A 21811-nucleotide genomic window follows, 5' to 3' on the forward strand; every position below is an offset into this window, starting at 1 on the left:
CTGTAGATGAAGAAGAAGTAACGTGACCAGCTAGCTACCTGTTCTGTTGGTTAGCTAACGTGGCTAGCCTGTGTAACATACCCCGGCCGGTCGGTTAGTACGTCGGCTCGCCACTTTAAAATAACAGAAATATATTTAAGGTAAGACCTATATAACTCCTATAATGTTTAAATGTTAATCCAGAAAAACAAATATGTATAATTGAAGCACAGTTGAATATAGTTACAGGATCTCAGAGCTTTTTTAATAGAAGCATTCTAGAGGACGAAACTACAGTTTGCCTACGCATTTATGATGGACTGAAGACAAAGTGAAAGATTTAATTAATTAAAATCTGAGTTCTTTAAAATCATGACTGCTGTGCTCTGTGGGGGTCACCATTTGGCTTGATGTGAGGGGGCATAATGTGACCATGTAATGGTGACAAGCACAAAAGTATGTGAGTGTATTTCATATACCTTCATGTACATATTACAACAGCATGGCCTCTTAGTGAAAGAGTCCAGCCTGTCTGCAGTGCCGACCTGTCACCTTTTGACAACATTAACCTTGCTCTGACATGACCATGGAGGCCATGGTGTCATATTGCACATCCTTCTTGCTCCTGTACAGTCGAAGTGAAGACCCTCATCCTCAGAAACATCTGCTTCAAGATCCTAATCACTGCCATTGCCTTTAAAGGCAAAACCCCTCTAATCAACATCTTAAACTAAGCAATTCAAATCAGAGTATCTAATATGTGACTGAGTGAAGACATGTGTCCCCACTACAGTTACACAAATGCGATTGCAAAAAAGATAGCATGAGGAGGAAGATTAACATTTGAATGGCACCGTTTATTGTTGTTGGAGCCACATAGTGAACATGTTCAATAGTGAACATGTACAGTTTATGTCTCTGTTCAAAGTACTTCTGAATGTTTTCCAGCTCATTACAATAACACAAAATGAAAGGCACAAATTCAGTGTGACTGATAAATGCGGCTTTTCTTTCAGTCTTTATTTAGGGGATATATTGAATGACTGTGAAGCTGTGCTATTTTTTTCATCCAGACCCAAAGCATTAAATTTTAAAAATGAATTGCAGCCATGGGATACAAGAACTGTGGCTCTGCTTTTCAATAACCCAACATTTCAGCAGCTCAACTGGACAAACCCTGCTGCTGCTGACAGCTTTAAAGGTGGATAACACACAACCGGACCCTGTAATGACTACCTGAGCACAACGTGCACTCAAGAAAGCTCCATGTGTTCCTAATTGTAGCTGTCGGTCCTGTAAAAGTTGGACTTGTGCTGAGCTTCTCTGCCGAGCTGGAATTAAAACTGTCAGAAGCACAAGGATTGTGTTGTATGCCGCTGGTTCTAATGGGTTCATCTGCAGCGAAGCGAAGGGGGTATAATCACATGATTTGCTTCAGTACAGAAATCATTTTCCAAAATATTCTGTTAAAATGCGCAATCCATTGTTCTATTTATCATGCTTTTTTTTACCTTCTTCCAAAAATGACCAGTCTGTCCTCACCAGAAGAACATACAAAGAGTTTGATATTTTCATATCTTGTAAAAGTGTCAATTTAGTAAAAAAAAAACATTTGTGAATTGACTTGAAGCACTTAAACACAAGAAAGCAAACATCCTACTGGGACCCCACCCTCTTAGGCAAAAGCCTAGAAAACTATTATAAAAAATAGTAAATAAAATAGTAGTATTGTTATAATAGTAAAGATGATCAGTCTAATATGTTTTCTAAAAACATATCTTGGTTTAAACAATTTTTTAGGCTAAATTTTGCCGTCTGTAACAAGCTTTTCTACCCTTTTCTTAGCTCACCTGATGACTGCCATGTAACACATTCATATGACCACGGGAGGGCGCTATGTATGCAAACAAAATAAAAGCAAGGCTCCCACAGAGGACGTTAACTCCAGGGTACACGATGAAAGAATATCAGACACACAGCCAGACATGTTGTTCTGGCAATCTGGACAATTAACTGCTATGGCGCCCATGTGTGAAGACTAGAAAAGTCCTAATAGGATCACTGTATGTCGGCAATTGGAGGCTTGGGGAAATTCATGCTAATTTGGGGCTGCTGAGAAATTTTAGTCGCCTTAAAAATGTGACCTCTGTGCTGTTGTTCTTCTAACTGGTTTGTTTCAGTTTATAATGTATCCCATACAGTATAATGTGGCACCGCAGCTTTTATCGGATTATTTCATCTAATTATAAATTTGCATATGTTAATTTGCTCAACACTCGATAAATTCATTCACTGTGAAAGCCTCAATCAAGTAACAAACAACTCAATATAAGATGAAGTCGTTTACATCAGGGAGTGTTTTTCTTAATTTTTGGTGTGAGTCTTCGTCTTTACATCCAGCCTCCACCAGGTGGTGCTGTCTCTCAGAGCCTGTTGCTTCAGTTAATGCCAGTCTGTATTACAGTCTGATTGATATGGCTGATTTTAATAAAACACTCACATTCAATAAAAAGTTCTGTTGATGGTGTCGTGGAGCACCCTGTTGTTGATAGGTGGAAACATTTTGTAATCCGAGCTGTACGCAGCAATTTATCAAATATGAAGGTTTGATATCTTCGGGTGAGACGTGCGAACGTGTCGCTGCTCAGAATAGAATTTCATTAAAGGTCTTCTCGGAGGAGCAAAGATCAAACAGTGTGAGGAGGTGAAAAAAAATGTTTGGAATCAATTTCACGCCTCTGTGAAGAATAATTGCTGTGGATTTTAAACATTATGATATGATGATAAGCGCCTTTCAGCCTGTCACAGCAGAACGCGTTCAGTCTACAGGTTTATCACTGTTTTGTGTTGATTACTAAATAACTGATGAATTTATCTGCCATTTAAAAAAAAACAAACATTTCCCCTACCTTCTGTTTGTAAATGTTTATACTGATTTATACATCCTATAAGAGTTCCCTGGATAAAAAGTCTTAAGGTTACCTGTGTAGGTAAAGAAATGCAGCGTCTTTAGATTTACAGTAAGATCTGCTGTATTTGTAAATTGATACATTCTGTGTCAGGAGTGCCGAGAATAGTTTGACATGTTTGGGCATGTATTGGCTTTCTTACTGGGAGTTACATGAGATATTCGATGCCACTCTCATGTCTTTACATTAAGATACTGAGCTTTAGCCGGGAGCCTTTTAGCTTAGCTTAGCTTAGCTTAGCATAGCTTAGCCATCATCTGGACTCATCCAGCCATAGGCCTATGTCTGAAATTCACGTACATGTTCTTCTAAAAACGGATTTCACTGAACAGTTTCAGTGGGTTCAATCAATACATGTTTAATCTGATTTTGTCTGCCAAGAGTTTGAGTCAGTGGAAGTTTGTAGGTTGACAGAATAAATGTTGTATTGAGTGAGTTGTTTTGGTCATCTTCCAGGGCCCCTCTGCTCTCCTGCTTCTCCCTCATGCTGTAAGAAGAAGGAGCACCCCCCCGCCGCCATGATAAGCCCTTCAGACCGAGGTAGGCGAAGACTGCACAGAAAGGCTGATGTTGTCTGTTTTCACACAGTGCTGACCTGCAGTTTTCAATGACCAGAAATGTATTGACTCCAAACTTTCTGCATAATCACTACAAACAGTTTAACCTACACATGCATGTGAGGAGACCTTCTGTAGCTCAGAGGCCACGATCTTATCAATAAGCTGTTGTGAAGAGAAACACAGTTTAACTTCAACACATGATGTGAGACTGGGTTGTTCAGTCGTAGTTCTTACTTTCAGAGTTTACTTATGTTGGACAAATGTGCCACTCTGGTAACTCTAAATGCACCTATATTCCCCTGGTCCCTTTTTTTCCATGAATTATTCACATCTGAACATTTATATCTATGTTCAGGAGACCTACATGTTTACATTATGCATGAAGGTCCATGGACAGCTTCAGGATTGGGGACACAGGTTTGATAAAGCAGAACTCTAGCTGAGATTTCACTGTCATAAAGTATGCAGTTTTTCCATCCTTTATATAGAGGCTAAGCTAATGGATGCAACATTTATTAATAACTGGCAGGCAAATAGACTTTCTGGATGACCCGAAATGAAGTGGTGCAGAAATGGATCCCCGAGCTGCTGCTGCTGCCGCTGAGCGCGGTTTGCATGGCTGCCAGCTGGTGGAGGTTGGTGGCCTTTGTGAGTTGAATAAAATCTCTCCACCGGCATAACTGACTTGAGTCTAAAGTAGCTCTATGAAGAATGGGATTTCATTTTCTTTGCCTTGTCTGCGGTATTGCTTTTTATATGAGTGAGGCAATAAAGTGAAAAGGTACACTGTAGCCATAAATTGACAGGGGCTTGTATCTAGCTATCTGTAGGGACCCCAGCACTTGTGCTACAGATGATAATTATGTTTTGTGGACCGCACTCTGCTCTCTGCATTATGTTGCTATTTCAGAGAGATGATGGAAAATGCAAATGATTAGCAGTGTGGGAGACTAAAAGTTGCGGGAGAAAGTGAGTGTGACAGGCAGAGCGAGTGACTCATTGGAAAGGTCAGTGGTGTATTAGCTCTCAGTGTGTTTTTGAATTAAGTCATCCAACAGTTTTTCCTGCATACGAATTTGTTTCCTAATATGAAATGAAAGTATAAAATAAAAAAAGGCTTTTTTAATTTATATTTTTACGCTGCACTTAAATCATAGGAAAATATTTCAGCTTATCCTCTTATGGACCTGCGTTGTATTTCAGTCAGCAGCACATAGAGAGAGACCTCACCGAGCTCCTCAGCTGCTTCTGTTCTTAAATCTATTTTCTTGCATAAACACACACCCTAATAAATCTAGCCTCCTTTATTTCTACTCAGCCTGCAGCTGTGTAGGGAGTAAGTGATTGCACCAAGAAATTTTAGAGCTATTTGTTCCCCTGCCAAGATAGTTTGAGCCCATTTTATTTTTGAATTATAAGACGGGGGTGATTTCAGTTGTTTCGGCAGATGAATTTAAGTGTGTTGCTTTTTACACAGTTGCTTCCTTTTGTTTAGAGAGTCACGCCTGTTGCAGGAAGACTGTACATAACATATATTAGTAATTACATAGAGGCTCATTACCAATTATCCACAGGGCTAGTTGGCAAAGTTGACGTGCATTCTAGTTATAGTGACATAAAAACAGCCTGTTAGTCGATGTGCCTGAAGTGGTAATTATGTAAAAACAGAAACTGGGAAAAACATTGCTAAATTAACTTGATGGTTAAAATTTGCTGTAGTTAGGACGCCCGTGAAGAGTGCAGACTTATATTTTCTGACAGTAAAACACTCTGACTGCCAGGAATTTGCTGACAGACTAATTGCCGGCTAGCTAACCTGACTGCTAACTGGACAGAAACACAACTAATTTTTGACATTTGAGTAGTTAAGCTGTGGTTTTTGGTCCATTTAATAGTACAAGTCTGTATCTAGTAGCATATTTGCACATGATTATGGCCTGTATGTTCACAAATCAAGTTCGAATTTTGTCAGGACAGTTAGCAGGTCAGCCCCTCAGCCTGTAACTGCAACATCACCATATACGCTCATTTAATGTGTATTCAAAAACAATATTCTGCTCCAAGGCCGAGAAGAAAACTTCACACTCAAAAGGAGCATCTATTCTTATGCTCTCGTTTCTTCTGCTCAGAACTGACTACAGTGAAATATATGTAAAAGCAACCAGGCCAGCGTAATCACAGGAATTGGTTATGTCTCAACAGTCACTCTTTTCTCCCATAAACCACAATAAAAAAAGGAAGATATTGATGGTTGTCAGCTGATCTGATCAATGTTGGCTGGCTACTTTCTTTAATTTATTGACCACATGGTGCACAGGCTTTCAGATGCAATCTAGCATTGAATAACATTGAGCTGCCGTGACAGGCTTTGTCATCGATCTGTCGCAGCTCGGTGACTCTGCCAGCGGAGATCAAACCCACGAGTAAAAACCTAGAGACGCCTGCCGTCCGTCAGTGTTGACTCACGGAAAAGAATAAGGATATGGGGAGGAGGAGACGGAGGAGTAATAAGAGAAAGCTGTGGAGATATTTGCTCAAAGATACAGTAGGCAGAGGGAGTGAGGACTGGAGATGGAGACAGACAAACACTCATGGACAGATGGAGACTTAGAGAGAGGCTAACGGGGGGAGTGAAGGAGAAAATGAGGCATGGAAGTTGGCAGATGCACAGACAAACAAATTGGGAGTGAGGGCAAAAAAAGTCAAAGGCAGTCGTTGCTGTTCAGTGATCAAAAAAAAAACTCTATTATTGTTATTCAGCTGGCATTTCTCCATGTATTGTGGACAGCGCTTTTAACTGACTTGCAACAAATGCAGCTTTTTGCTAAGTCTTGGCCTTGGAGGCTGCACGGAGGACCTGGGCACTGTGGGAGTCTCTACACTGCTGGAGTCAGCACGGCTGAGGTTTGTGCTGACTGTGCCTCAGTCTATGAATGGCAATGAGGGGTGGTGGTTGGGGGGAGGAAAGGGAAAACAAAAGCAAGCTAACTGAAATTAGCCTCCCTGTACATGAACTGCACCCTCGCCTCAGCCATGCCAAACTGTTGCTCTGCCGGAGTCTGTATACGGCACGTTCTGTATTCAAGACACACAGGCTGTCTGCAGCGCTCATCAAAAGTTCAAAACAGAACGCTCGAGTATGAGCACTGTTGTTTCAAAGTTCAAATATACAGTTTCTGTATGTAACTTGGAGGATTGGGTGTGTTTTACACTGTGTGGAGGAGGATTCCAGCAGATAAAATGTGTAAATATTAGGTAAACCACTCACTGAAGACAGCAAAGCCTCCTCAGTATATCACTGTTGCATTCCAGGCACTGCTTGTTGGGTGAGCCACAGTCAATAGCAGAGAGTTTGTTTGTTGGCAGAGTTGCATTGGAAAAACAGACATTCTGGAGCTTGTAAATTCACACAGCAGTGCAGCAAAATTTCTATAACAAAGTATTAGTGGAGCCAGAAATGCTTCCAGCCTCCAGAGGGCTGCTGCTGTCAATTCTTTTATTTAAAGGAAATCTTCCCTCAGATAAAGACGTCCAACTAGTCTTTTCAAATTAACACAAAATACAGCGAAATATTACTTGACATCTTTAAATAAAAAATTTATTGGATATTTGATACACTTCTTTCAAGTGTGTGTTTTTTTTATCATCCTGTGGATACAGATGTTTTTGTGTTCAAAGACAGTGGTTCTGTCAAAGTGCTTCTCTGCCTCAGGGTTTATTTATAATTTAACATGTTCAAAAAACAGGACTGGGCCTCAGCAGAACTATTTTAATGCTCCTTTTAAGCTCCACATATGGTATGTACCTAAAAGACTATTTCAAGTGGACTGAAGGAACAAATGCATTTTTCCTGCTTTTCAAAGCTTTTTAAAGACCTTTTCTCTCGTTTCCTTTTCTGTGCTTAAAGCATTTTAAAAGCATGTGTACTCTGTGGCAGACTATGTGGTGTTCAATGGTATTGACCATATTATGGATGGAAAACCACACACACACACAGAGCTGAGCGTTTACTTTGAAGCTTCTGCTGCCCAGATGATGAATTTCTCAGCGTTGCTATATCTTTTAGCTCTTGATGCTGGATGTAGTCAGACTTCAAAGGTCAGACTCTCCTTCCGCCCATATGCTCTCAGATTGCTGTCAAACAGCCATCTGTTTACATCGAACATCAGCACGTGTGGAGAAAGTGTCCTCAGGGCTTTCAAAGCTTTGACTGGAAGCAGCTTTACCTCTCTCAGCTGATGCCGCCGTTTGTGAAGGAAGAATAGCTTTCGCCTTGGGTGTATAAAAAATAAAATAAAAAAAGCAAAGGAAAAGAATTGGAGGAGAAACATTGTGTTTCTACTGAAGGATTATGGCAGAGGACTCTCATACTGGAGCCCCTTGTCCCTCTCTGCTGCTTTGTGAAGTTACTTTTTTTTCCTGAAGGTCACTAGTTTACTGCAGCAGAACAGGAGTGAAAGGAGAGCAGGGACAAGATGACATATCCTTTGTTTGGGAAAATCTTTTTGTGAGACAAGGATAGCTCCGGCAAAACTGTCTTCTTCACTCTGTGGCGGCAGCCTTGGCAGAGCGCAGTCCCAGTGTGTTTTTATTCTCCTTCACTCACAGCTGGATGGATTATTCAATCCCCCTGAGGTTGCCTACATACGTATCCTGTATCTTTGCCTTTTGTTCTTCACTGATGAAAGGTTCCTCCGTAACTTCAATAAAACAGTGCGCACAGATGCAGGATTAGTCTTTTCCTCCTCACATGCGGATGATCAAGTACATTTCATGCGAGAAGGAAGCCTCATGTGCTGCAGCGATGATGATGAGAGTGTATGTGAACATTTTAGGGAATGTGAGAGCTCCATATGTTGATTGATTCCACTCACATCGTCACCTAATCTTAAAATTCGCTACTCTGAAAAAAAGCTAAGCTAACAAGGAGCTAAATATTTAACATACTGATCCAACAGTGATGCCAATCGTCTCCTGTCGTTTTTTTTGCATTACCTTTTAGTGCGCAGCTATAATTGACTGTAAGCATAGCCTTACACTTAACGCCCACCTGCTTCGGTATTGATCTTTTTCTCCTACTTCCTGCAGTATTTCCCAAAATGTCCAACCACTCCTTTTTAAAAGTAATAGGAGCAGCAAGAACACAGAGGATCACATGAAACTCCATCACTCCCCCTGACAGACACCACGACAGCTCTCCTAATGTACTCTCTGTGCTGCTGTCTATACACTTTCTTTTCTCTCTTGCACCTCTTTCTAGTGTACTTATCTACTTTTTACAAAAAAAAATCAATGCACAGTGGTGTCTTGGGATGTACTGCAATGTAAAGAAAAAAAAAACCTGGAAAATTGCAGAGCTGATCATTATCAGCAGTCAGGCTTTTTATCTGGGAGTATATGTATGTGCTGGTATTTTGTGTGTCTCTGCAGCACGGAGCTGACCGGTCTATAGCTCGGAGGCGGGCGCATTGATACAGATGCTTGGCAGATGTCAAGGTTAAAACACGAGTGTTGGGAAATCAGTTTCTGTTTAACTAGAAGTAAAACAGAAAGTTTACAGCTGTAGCCAGGGACAGATTGTGAGTCAATGATAAAAACACATGTTATTTGATTCAGGGGCCCCATTCAGGTATCAAGGGCGAATAACATAAACAGCGTTAGTGTTGACTGCAGGGGACCGTTGTCATATCAGGATGAATAGCATAGTAGCGTTAGGTGCAAAGATATTGGTTTGGATAACAACGAAGTGGACAGGCTTAGGCTTCAGGGCCCCCTGAGCCCGTTGGCCCCGTAGGCCTGTTCAGTAATCCATCCTTGGCTTTTGCCCGTGGAAGAGTGCTTCTGATTATAAGCTTTCTGTGAATGCATTTAAAGCTCTCCATTTCTCCCAAGTATTTGGTATCGAATGAAACCCAGGGTCTTGAGGGACCAGTGGCAAAGTACACGGAATCATGAATTGAGATGACACTTGCTGCATCTCATTATGAGATTGAAGACAGCTGCCTGCCACCAAGACGATCGTTTTCAAGACTCAGCTTAAGATGGAGCTGTGCTGCTTTTTAAAACTTATAAAAGACCAGCTCTCATCTTTTCACAGGCAACATGTGGGAGAGAAGCTGCAACAGGGAGTGAAGAAAAGGTAGACGTCTTATGTGAAGCTGTCGGTGCTGTGAAAAAAAAAAAAACTGTGGTTTTATTTCAGGAATGTTGTTCTTACTCTGGGACATTTTTTTTAAAATATAAAGACTTAAAACATGCCTATATGCAGAAGTGACATTTATCAGTTTTATGAAAATAGAGTTACATTAAAGTTTCTTAACCAAAGTGTTATTTTATATTTCATGTCTGTATGTTTTAAAGCATCTAAGCTTTTCATTATACACTTTAGTTTTAATTAAATTGCAGCTGTATACAGTGTAGCTACATTGTCGCTAGCTGCTAACCAGAACTGACCTTGCAGGGCTATAAGCCACTTGGTATTTACATGTGACACTCTGTAGCCAGTGCAGCAGTAAAGTAAGCTAGCCTACTCATATTTTTATATGCACTCTGCATGTAAACACAACGACCTTGCTAACTGCTACATGTTTAGCGATTCTTCTTTCCTATCCGCAGGCAAGCTAATGTCGCTTAGGAAGGTTGTGTTAATCTGCTCCTACCTTAGCAGTGAGATGTCATTTTTTGGAGGCAATAACAGTTGACTGAGCGATATTTTGTGTAAACACATGAAAACATTTTGGTGTCTCTGGCAGGATGCTGTGAGTGATGTTCTTGGATTTATGTCAGTGTAGGGACAGAGGGGAGGCCTCTGATACTTTTTCATCTTTGACAGAAACAACTCCTCAGCAGATCAGCCCTCCCATTAGAGCAAAGACTACCATTTCCCTGCAGCTATTCTTACATGCACAAACCGGTCTTCATAGCTTTTTTAGGAGAGTGTGGTCTATCACCTTCAGATTCTGTTTATGTGTCCACACCAGGTCTTCCTTTTTTAAAATGTATTCTTTTCTTCTTTTGTTGTTTGACATTGATACATCTGAGAATTAACTAGGCAGCGCCTTTGTTATGGAGAGACAGGAGTGGGCATGATAGTGAAAAATTACCCGCCTGATACTTGCCAAACACACACAGGGAATTGTTCTGCTCCTTCAGTATTAGATAATCAGCTGCAGTGACAATGCATGCAGAATGTAGTAAAAAACTCTCAGATGCTTCTCTTTGTCCAGCCCTGCTGTCCTACCAGATGTAACTGATGATTTATTAAAAGTATGTTCTCACTAATGCCCTCCAATAATGCGCTGTATTGTCTGGCCTGTAGGGAGAAAGTCTCAGTCTCACTCTGCCCACCTCTCACACTGTGCCACTGCTCCAGTTCGCCGTCAGGTCAGTCCAACAGAACCTCTTCAATAATTCAAACTCTGGACTGGAGGCCAGGGAGCCACATGTCACACACAATGAGGAAGCAGATGACACTAAACTCCAGTCTCCACTAAACTCCACTCACAAATCATCATCAGCTGCTGATAGGTAATGAACCTAGATGACCTGACATGAGCAGAGAGAGAGATAAATTAAGTCTGCAGGGACTGTGGAGAGGATATCTAGCTTTAAAATGGCACCGTTTGTCTCTATGGAACGCTGCATTTTATAGCAGTGAAGGTCTGACATTTTTAGAAATGTGTGCTTATTTGCTTTGTGTGAGACACCTGATACCACTCTCATCTTTGTTAATGATTTATGTCTGAACAGTGCTTATAATGTAATTGACCTATAATTGTATAGTGATGTAAACATTTGATAAAGTGTGACAAGACACTCCTAGGTCTTTTTTCCCATTTAAGAAGTCACATTGACATGTGAAATATAACAAAATATGTCATGAAATGATGATGATGATGTTTGTTTTCTTCATCATGCCAAACATCTTTAAATTATTGATGAGGAAATAGAAGTCCGACCCTCAACATGAAACAGTTACTGTAAGCGTGAACAGGCACTGATTGAAGGTTTTTGAACACGTTTAACTCCCCGTATGGAGTTTTAATAATCATTGCTTGAGTTTACACTAACAGATGTGGGAAATGAGCAAAAGCATCAAACTTGCACATCAGCTGAATTAATCAGTAGGCTGAGACCACTCTTCAAAACGCAAGCTAGCATAACGTCTAATGACTCCAAAGCAGAGCACAGTGTGTCCCTAATTGAACTTTAAACACTCGAAGAAGACAAGCGGAGAGAGAGGACAAAAATAACACAGCGTACCCATTACTCATTACGGAGCAGAGTGGAAGTTCAGGCAGCATTCTTGGTGGAATACAGAAAGAGGAGCTCCCAGTGGGGTTAAAAGTTGCAAATCCAGATTTACACTGGAGTGAAAGTCAGAATGAATCCTCAGCGTCTGCAGATGATGTCTCCACTTTTAGAGCAAATGCAGTATTTGGTCTCTATTCTTACAGAATGGACATTTTCATGGAAGGAGTGCTCATTGTGCAGTGAGACCCTGCTTTGTGCAATATTCCCCAGTGTGCTCTAATACATCAGTGAGTTTGCATAGCAGGCAAGTCTCTACTTTCACATTTGCAATTCATAGCAGGTCTCCTCTCTTGCGCCTGCCCGCGCTGTGGAGTAATAGACTCCTGTCATTGATGAGTCCCTGGGGTGTTCACACTGAATCCTTTCTCACGTCTGTATTGATCGGTCCGAGGGTCCTACCTGATTTACATTGACACCGGCGTCAGGGTCCAAATGAAAGTAAGCATGTTTCCCCAAATTGGAAACACAAGGGAGACGTCGCTCCGCGAGCAGGTGGCTGGGAGGGCAAACACTGACGTTCGGCTGACTTAGCTTCTTTTGTTGTGATTCTTCAGAGGCAGCGGCCACTTCAGACCGAAAGAAAGGAGCCCATACTTTAAAGGCCTAAATAATGAAGGATGAATACCATGTGCATCTGATGATTGTCCTTCTTTAAAAAACATTATAATACAAAGATCATTTGTATTATGTTGATGCTCAAATACGGATTGGGGGCATTTGTGCATTATGTACATTTTTTCTTTTATCTGTGTCATGATTTTATGACTGTACTGTCCCTTTAAGAGACTATCATCATTGCCTGCCTCTGTTCATTGTGTTGGTAGAATAGAGTAGAAGATTCTTACTAATTTTGTCATAATTGTCATAATAGTCACCAGCTGACAAGCCACATATCTTCTAAACATTCTCACTAAAATTCTGTTTTTCAGACAAAAACAACAAATAAGGAGATAATTAGCTTTGTTTGCAATTTTTCTGCAACATCTGTGATCTAGAAACCAACAGCATATTATATTTAATGATTAGTGCAGCTTTAACATCTTAAATGTACATCAGGTACATCAGAAACATGCTCACTGTTGATCTCATGTTCACACAGAATGTTGATATCCTGAGCTGTATCAGAGGGTTTGCCAGGTTAATTCACAGTATGATACTGAGACCCACAACATATGGGTGACCATGCTGAGGAGCCCGATGAACAGATGGACTCCTAACCACACAGTCTTTTATACGTCAAGGTTTGTTTAAGAATCAGTATCAGAGGCTGCATTTCTGGTGTTTTTTTTTTTTTAATGTTGCATTGATTGATTTTTATTGATTCAGATATAGCACAAAAATCTTCACACACAATCTAACATAAGCAACAGAAGAGGTGCCAGTGATTCTTAAATACAACATGTGTGGTTGTTTGTCCACAAAAGAAGGAAATGAGGTGGACAGTAATTTACCCACCTCCGCCAAGGAGACCAGGACTTGTGTCCCAATGATTTCGCCAATTTCAGATGCTGTCATGTCAGTTTTAGGCAACAGATTGGAGCAGATATATATTTTTTTACACCAGGTGGTGTGTACGGATGGTGTGAAATCATGCAATCCTCCTTAAAAGGAGTGCTTTTAGAGCTCAGTTTGGTGGCTCTTGTCGTCACCATCTTATCAGTGCGTGACTTCAACCAACTTTCCTAACATGTGAAGAGGCGTAGCTTCAAGGCGTGTGGGTTGATGCTGACGCCTACAGTGAACCACCTGTGATGGCACTTACCACAACTTTGATATAATTTAAAAGGCTGAGTCATATGTGATAATTCTAAAAGCAAAAAAAACATTTTTTTTGTACCAGGCTGCTGTTAAGTGAAACATTTCGACACTCACATGGCGTCTGTTTTAGACCTTGAAAACAGAACATGTGCATATTTTTCCACCACATCCCTATGCGTTCATGTGGAGAGGGACTTGTTGTCACGATGGCATCTGAGAATGGCAACCATGCGGTGGGAGTGGTTTTACTTATAGTTTTATGAATTTGTGTATTTTATGAGCACCTTGTGACATGTCAGGGCTCATCCCTCTCCTTCTTCTCTTGCTGCTTCATCTGCCCCATGTTCAGATGATGCCAGGCTGTTAAGGTCTACATAACAAAATGCTGTATGTCAGGTAATATGTTCTGCAGTTCAGCAGAACTGTAACCAAGAGTCATTTCTGGCAGGTGTATTAGCGACTAAATTTGGCATTTTTTTGTGAGGGTGTGTTGGTGTAGCCACTTGTTACCAGGCAAACTTCTCTCTTCTGCAGTAATCCTGCCTGGCATTGCTACCATGGTGTCCTACCTCTTAAATGCTACTATTCACTTCACCACAGGAAAGCAATCAGCTACACACCATTCATTTCAATTACATTAAATATTAAATCACAATATTGGTTTACTGGCAAATATACAGTAAGATGTGAATGGATGGAGGAACAGGTTATACAGACAGAGAAGGGAATGCTTTTATTTAAAGTAAAGACAATAAACACACACACACAAAAACAAAACATTAAGTTGAATTTTGACAGAGGCCAGTTGAGTTAGTGAACCTGCTGTAATTATGTTGTTGACGTCGCTTTGTAGGAGATGAGAGCTGACAGAGCCAGAAGCTGAGGGAAATATGAGCCTAAAGAATGTCAAAGGTTTTAGTTCCACAGAGGAACATGACAGATCCTTGGAAATGTCAATGCGTAAACACATTAAAAGGTTACGCTTTGTCAGTCACATGCTCACTGGCAGGTGCACAGATGAACGTATGATCTGCACATGTAGACACAGCACACACATAAATACAGAGGCACACACACACACACACGCTGCATCAGTAAATGACCTTTTGTCTAATCATTATTTTTGAATAAGCTGCCCAAATGGCGTTTTCATGAATCTGACAGACACCCAAATTACTTTTTTCTTTGCATAGTCATTTGTGAGAGAACTGGCAGCATATGCAAAGCAATGACTGAAAAGTAAGGTATGAAACAAACAGAATAAAAACAGAGCAACAGCAGAGTAAAAAAAGGCAGAGAGGACTAGCACTCAAAATTCCCCCTGAGCTGTAATTTAGACACCATTAAATGCAGCACTTTTTTTCTCCAAAGGACCTTGAATAATACTGGCAGCATTACACCAGGACAAGGCTTATTTGGTCTACACACACACGCATATAGACATAGACATATATATATAAAACCACACCACTCAGCCACCTGCCTGCACTTCCCTTTCTACATACCCTAAATTGTATTTAATAGTTCCAATCAATGTGGAGATGTGGAGTGAATCCCTGCTGCTAATGCACTATACGTGTTTGAAGTGGGGACATTGTGGGCGAAGCGTCAGTCCCTTTGCCATTAATGTTGCATTACATGTCCTGCTCCCCGCTATAATTGCAGCTCTCACTCTGCCACAGTTCAGACTCATGTCTCAACCTGGGGCTGCATATATATATATATATATATATCCAGTCTGTCAGGTGTTAAGAGGAAGACACACTTGGGCCTGCATCCCACCATGTATGTAACTTTCCTGCGAACACCTCTCTCTCTTCTGCAGACGCGTGGCTCTAAGCTGGGAGCGTCAGCTGCATAAGATGAGCTGCGTGCCAGCTGTAGTTGGACAATACACACACAGAGCCCAGTATCCCAGCCAGAGAATTACCATGCCTACTAGGCTGTAGGAACGTGGATAGAGATGAACAGATAGAAATCCTTGGTCACACAGAGCTGGAATGACATGTGCTCTGAGATTTGTGTGTGACACTGAGCACAGAGGAGTGTGGGGATTTCTCCTGCTTGCTTTTCAGGTTTCTGCTGAAGTCTGACACCATTCAGCAGGCAACATGTTTCTGCATCAGGCTGATGATGCTACAATATAACACTGAACTCATTTCTCTATGGCCTGTTTTAAAACACCGGACTGATTTTAACAGTAGCAGTTCCTCCTGCAGCCTCTGTGGAATGGCTATAGTCTCTATCTACCTCTCTAAGTTCTCTTTTTGTGCTGTATTTCAATCATGAGAGACTCAGCGAACTGAATGAGAAAGATTTATTAATACAATAATTGTGAATGTGCATTGGCGTCCGAGAGGCCACTGATCAGAAGATCCCCCCCACCCCCGGGTCTAGACCTGGTGGTGGTGTAGAAGCAGGAGAGCAGGAGAGAGGAGGCCTTGAACTGCATGGATTTGGAGGTGCTTGGGGTGGAGGAGGGTTGCCGGATTCGATCAGGAGGCAGCTGGAAAAGAGACAGAGGCTTTTAAATTCCATGCTACGCTATGATTGGGCAGGAGAGGGACAGATTGACAGCTGATTGGTGTGCGAGGATGGTGAAGAGGGAGAGGGAAGCTAAGTGGTGGATGATGTGAAATAGAGTCTTCATGATTGAACTTATGCTGAGAGCTACATGTGGCATGAATGTACTTGTTTTAATTATATTAAGATATACAATTTTGCATAATTAAGGGCGCAGCTCCTTACCAGCTACAGTTCCATATTTAGAATACAATTTCAACATTTGCTTGTTAGCATTATTAGTGTAGAAATAGTTTTCCAAGCAGGTTTAACTGACAAACAAACCAATGATGTACACAGCTAACACAAAACCCCATTCAAAAATCTTTATTTGTTAAGGAAATAACAAGATAATAGGAGGATGCCAGTAAAATGCCTGGTTTTGCTAACCTATCAATACTACAGTATTGAATCATTTAGCTTCAGGTAAAATATCTATTTGTTTTAAATCATACAAGTTTACATAGAGTGTTTTTAGATTAATTTTTGTAATTGTGATGATACAAAGATTGTTGCTGTATTATTTTATAGAGTGTATCATCATCAATAACCAGCCTTGCAGAAATCTGTCACCTCAGTATTTATTTCTGTTTTACGCTACTTTCTCAGTGACATGACATGACAGTTTGTTTCGTCTTCTTGTTTATTGAAGCTGACACCTGACATGGTATGAAAGACGGCCAGCTATGATCAACATGAAGTCTCGCTTCTCATTACCTGTTTCATCCAAGTCACAGCAAGCATTTATGACCTTATAAACACTTAATCTGACACATCAGACAGAAGTACTGCACAGTCAGAGCCTGACAACAAAAGGTCCCTGGAGGTGAAAAAGGACCTCCACAAGATCCATGAAGGGGATCATTTCCTACTGAGGAACAAAGAAAAGAGGCTTCTGTAATGCACCGTATTTATTTCCATGATATATCCCATACCACACATGGACAGTTGCTATGGGGATACAATGAGGAAATGGAAAACATGTTGTGAGCCATATTATTCCTGTTTGTTGATGTTACTGAGAACCTGTGGAGCATTGTTAAAGGAACGTCATTACTGCGAAATATAAGAAAGTTAACGTGAACCTATAGGTTCATTGTATGCTAATGAAGCGACAGCAAAGAAGGCCTCATAGATAGATAGATAAGCCTCTCTTTGTAGTCCTTTACTGTATGCCCAACCTGTATGTTTACCTTGCATATTAGAGATCAACATTTCAGCCTGAATCTAATGATGATGCTGTGTGGCCATACCAACATACCGAGAGTGGAAAGGAGGCAGGTCTTCTGCTTCTGCTTCTTCTTGTGGTTATATTACTTACTTACTTACTTAATAATAAGTTATTTATTTGTGTCATTGCATTTTCAGACATCACATGTGAGATTTTAACATCCCCAAATACAGCTGATAAACCTACAAGATTGCAGAAATGTGTCTGATAAATGCTGCTCTCAGGATGTTTGTCAAAATCTATCAAGCAACACATCTTTGTGGAAAGAAAACCAGCAGCCATGGAAGGAAGTGTGCTGCCCTTGCATCTGTCCGCCTCTGCCTATCAGCCCCTTGAGAAGTCATTGATCCATGCAGACCCTTTGCTCATATGCCCGGCAGACGCCGCAACAACAACAAAGACTTCTTTTCCTCCTTGACAGCATGACCACTCCTATTTCCGTCAAGAATACGAAGAAATCCTGGAGCTGTCAACTTTACACAGCAGGATCAAGTGAAACATGATGACAAGCTGGGCTGAAGTTTTCTAGACCAAAGTTGCTGCACCTTCCATGTACCAGCGTTACCTTAATGATTTGGAAAATGTTCAATCAATATTCTCTCACCTGTGGGCCCCAGACATTAACAGAGCTTTAAACTCTGTGAGAGAAAGTGCCACAGCTGACATCCTCATTGATCATGAATATTCTCATAAGGCCCAGTGGAAACTCAGTTGATTAATCCTTAAAGTAGTTTTTAATGAGAGAGAACAAGGCTTCAGTTGTTAAATTGATGATTTATGGAAATCTCACTCTGCAGTGGACAGTTCAGCCTGCAGCGATGATGCTAATTTACAAAGGGCCGAAATGTATGTAAATAATGTAATGAGCTACAAGAATCGATGTAATATAAATGATAATTGATGTTACCGCCAGCATAATTATGATTAGTCCCCATGTGATTGGTATGTAGTTTTAGTCATCACGTGTTACAGCATTCTCCTCATTAAAATGAATAAAAAGATAAATAAATAAAAAGAAAAATGGGTCTTCAGATGATTAGTTGGGACGAGAGAGAGTAACTTTTTGGTATAGATTTGTAGGTACCATCTCCCAACTGTACTCCTTATGCTAAGCTAAGCTAACTAGATGCCTGCTGTAGTCTCATGTTAACCACATAGTCAGAGATTAGCATTCATAGCGAGTAGTATCAGTATAGCTAGTATCTTTTGCAATTAAAGGACCAGTGTGCAGGCCACCTAGTGGTGAGGTTGTATATCGCAACCGGTTAAATACCATCCCCTCACCCTGTCTTTAAAGGAGAACATTCAGTGGCTCAGACTAAGCAGAGACACAGCAATTCATAGTTGCATAAGATTTTTTAAATATTGTATTGAAAGTTGAATCAGATTCTATGAGCTGCAAAAAAAACGTGTTTTTGTTTAAATCTGACACCTTTGCTGACTTTTGTCTGCAAAATAAGAGGAAAGAAGAAGCTTTGAGGGGAAATGACTGAATAATTTCTACCCAAAGATTTGAAACAGGAGTCCTAATGAACACGTTTTTAAAAAAAAAATCTTGCTGGTGGATGGTGAATCTTTTTTTACAATATCTAAACTATAAATTCATTGAATTTTCTAACAGGGAAGGAATGCATGTAAATAAGCCTTAATTTCCCACATGGACCATCCTGGGACACCTCAGTGACCCTCACAGAGGCAGTGGGACCCTTTTTTTTGAGAAGCCCTTAAAGCTCGGCACAGAAAAATCAATGGCATTACCAGAAAGGCTCCCATCTATCACAGCAGCGAATACCTTGAGGAAAATTGGACTGATTCAGAAACTCTGGCCAATCCCGGAGTCACATGACTCCACCACCGGCAGCGAGCGAGCGAGAGCGCAAAAGGGGACGCAGAGCCTCGGTGTACAGAAGGCTGCACACCGCCAACCCTCCGCCGCTATACGCCCAATTTCTTTTTAACTGAAACCTTTTACTCCCTCTCGGTGAGTACATTTTCCACTGCCATTTTCTAAAGCTTATTTTTATCCTCTTTTTCTTGCTTCCTTGTCTTGGTGTTTCGACATGGGGAAAATGTTTTGCTCGTTTTCTGCATGCAATGGTTTAAATCTTTGGATGCTGAGTGTTGCTGCTCCGGCGACATCCACTGAGAAAATATCCTTACGTGCTTGCGGACTCTCCTGATATTTTTTTTCCGCCTCTTTCTCTCTCTTCCTCGTCTCCTCCCGAAGATTGCTGTAATAACAAGCTTTTGCTTATTTTCTGGCTTTTTCTTTTTCTTTTTTCCTTTATGATGAATTGTTTTGTTGTGATTTTGGTTTTGCTGCTTTTCTCTGATCTTGCAGTGTTTCTCTGGTGTTGGAGCCTCTCTGAGGGCATAAAAACAATTTTGATTTTCATCTTTGAGGATTTTGCTTTTCCACTAGGTGAGAAATTTAACTTTGATGGAGTTTGTTTTGGTATTTTCCTTGACAAAATCTGAACTTTTTTTGTTCTTTTTTCAGTGATTAGCATTGCCTTGGACTGAGCTTTTAGGTATTTTAATGAAGTAGCAGTAACTCTCAGCAGTCAGCTTGCAGAGTTAGAGACATGTTTCTTTGAAGAAATGACAGAAAAGAAGTGTAGGAATTCAGGATTCTTGCTCTTCAGATTTTCAGTGCTTGTAATTTGGGAAATGTTTGAAGGCACTTCACTGATGTGAAAAACGGCATAGATTCCTGCCAATGAAAGCCGACACAGCTGTGCTCCTCCGCCCTGTTTGTCTTGCCACACACACTCACTGCGTTTGGGATTAATACACACATTCACACATCACACAGAGAAGGAAACTTAAAACTGGCGGAATGGAGAGGGGGTGTTTAGGGCCCAGCAAATGTGCAGCAGCTCATTATGCAAATCCACCTGATAGATTTGATTAATAGTTTGACCTTGACTAGCAGCCAGAACTCACTCACAAACCTGTAGGCAAAGCACCCCCCCCCCCCCCTCTAATTTTTCTTTTAAATGACCGCTGGGATCACCTCTTTAAAAATCACCAAAGTTTTGTTTTTGTCCTCCAAAAACTTTCCCCTAGCTCAAGACAAAGCCTTTTCAATCACCCTGCAAAGATATGTGTGAAGACATTTGACAGCTATTCCAGCCTTCAAGACTTCGCAGGTCAGGGAACAGGTGGGGGAAGCCGAGCATGAAATGTGCTGCTACGCAAACAATACTTATCTCTCGCTGGGGATGAGGTGGCTGGATGGCTATTCCAGAGCCAGCCAGCCTATATGGATACGCATGCTCTGAATGCCTATGAGCTCAGAGGAGAACGGAAAGGGAATAAAGTTTAGCCAGGCATTTCCGGACCAGTCAGTAATCTGTCTCCGTCCAACGGAAGCCCGTCTTTGCACCCGTGGGCCCGGGATGATCATTGACCCTTAGCAGGTGTACGATGGGAGGGCTGCCTCGCACCACAGAGTCCATCCTCTGCAAGATATGGATGAGAAACATTTTAGAGCAGCTCCAGCTTTCACACTGTAGGTCAAAGAACAGATTAGGGGAGCAGCTTCACTCTGTCTCTTTTTATATCCCTGCATGTGAAAGATAACCAAAGAGAAAAACAGATGAGGGGCTCAGACAGACAGGAAGATGATGGCACGTGGAGGAGGGTGTTTTACTAGCACACACATGTATGATATCCACTTCCAATGGAACACTTCTGTGTTACATTATGCATGTGGCAATACCCACTGCTCCTTATTAGATCTCCTCTTCTTGGATGCTGTTTCCACGCCTGCTCTAGTCGTATTCACTGCATTTCTCAGGTCTGACTTTTCAGCTACAGCAGTTTGGATGAACCGCCAGTGTCTGTGCATGCACCTGATGCTCGGTTTTGATGCGAGACATGCCATTTGCCCAGCAGCATCAGTATCTCAGCACCACGGCCAGCTCCCTTTTTTAAAGCTTTTTTTTAAATCCCCCCATTCAAAGAGATAGTGGTTGATTTCAGCACCATGGACAGCTGCCAACACTTTATAACTCTGGCAGCTGGAGCAAGCTGATTCTTGCCTGAAAGTCTGGAGTGTCTCCACCCACTAACCCCTGGCCTCTCCAGCCTCACACGTCTTGTTCTGAGCCCTGTACCCTCCATTCAAAAGGCTAAGGGAGAAGCTTCACTCGAGATAAGAAACAAAAAAAATGATAAAGGGTTCCCAGAATGAGTTCCAGCAGATTTTGGAACAGCACAAACCTATTTTAGTCTGTTAAACATCCATACAATAACAGACCATAGAGCCAAATCAGCTCTTCATCAGGGAACAGAACATCAGTTATTTACAATAGAGTCAATCTCCATGGAGGGTCAACAACCAAAAATAGATATTTTAGTCTCTAAAACCAGGCTCTCTTGTTGCACTGTCCTCGAAGTTATTCTTAAAAAAAGGATTTTGTGTTGTTTGCCTT

At 41.2% G+C, this 21811-nt stretch overlaps 1 protein-coding gene across 2 annotated transcripts in view; it reads left to right on the top strand.

Annotated features, from left to right (window-relative positions):
- Positions 1-53: 53 nt before the first annotated feature.
- The window catches only part of LOC114449918 (RNA-binding Raly-like protein), a 49775-nt gene continuing 28017 nt past the window's right edge, over positions 54-21811 (top strand). For both annotated transcript variants that reach the window (XM_028427788.1, XM_028427789.1), the window contains exons 1-2: positions 54-140; positions 3405-3488. The gene's annotated coding sequence lies outside the window, so the exon portion shown is untranslated. The remainder of the gene's footprint in view (positions 141-3404; positions 3489-21811) is intronic.

This window comes from Parambassis ranga, chromosome 17 (genome assembly GCF_900634625.1).
Source record: "Parambassis ranga chromosome 17, fParRan2.1, whole genome shotgun sequence".
NCBI classification, from domain to species: domain Eukaryota; kingdom Metazoa; phylum Chordata; class Actinopteri; family Ambassidae; genus Parambassis; species Parambassis ranga.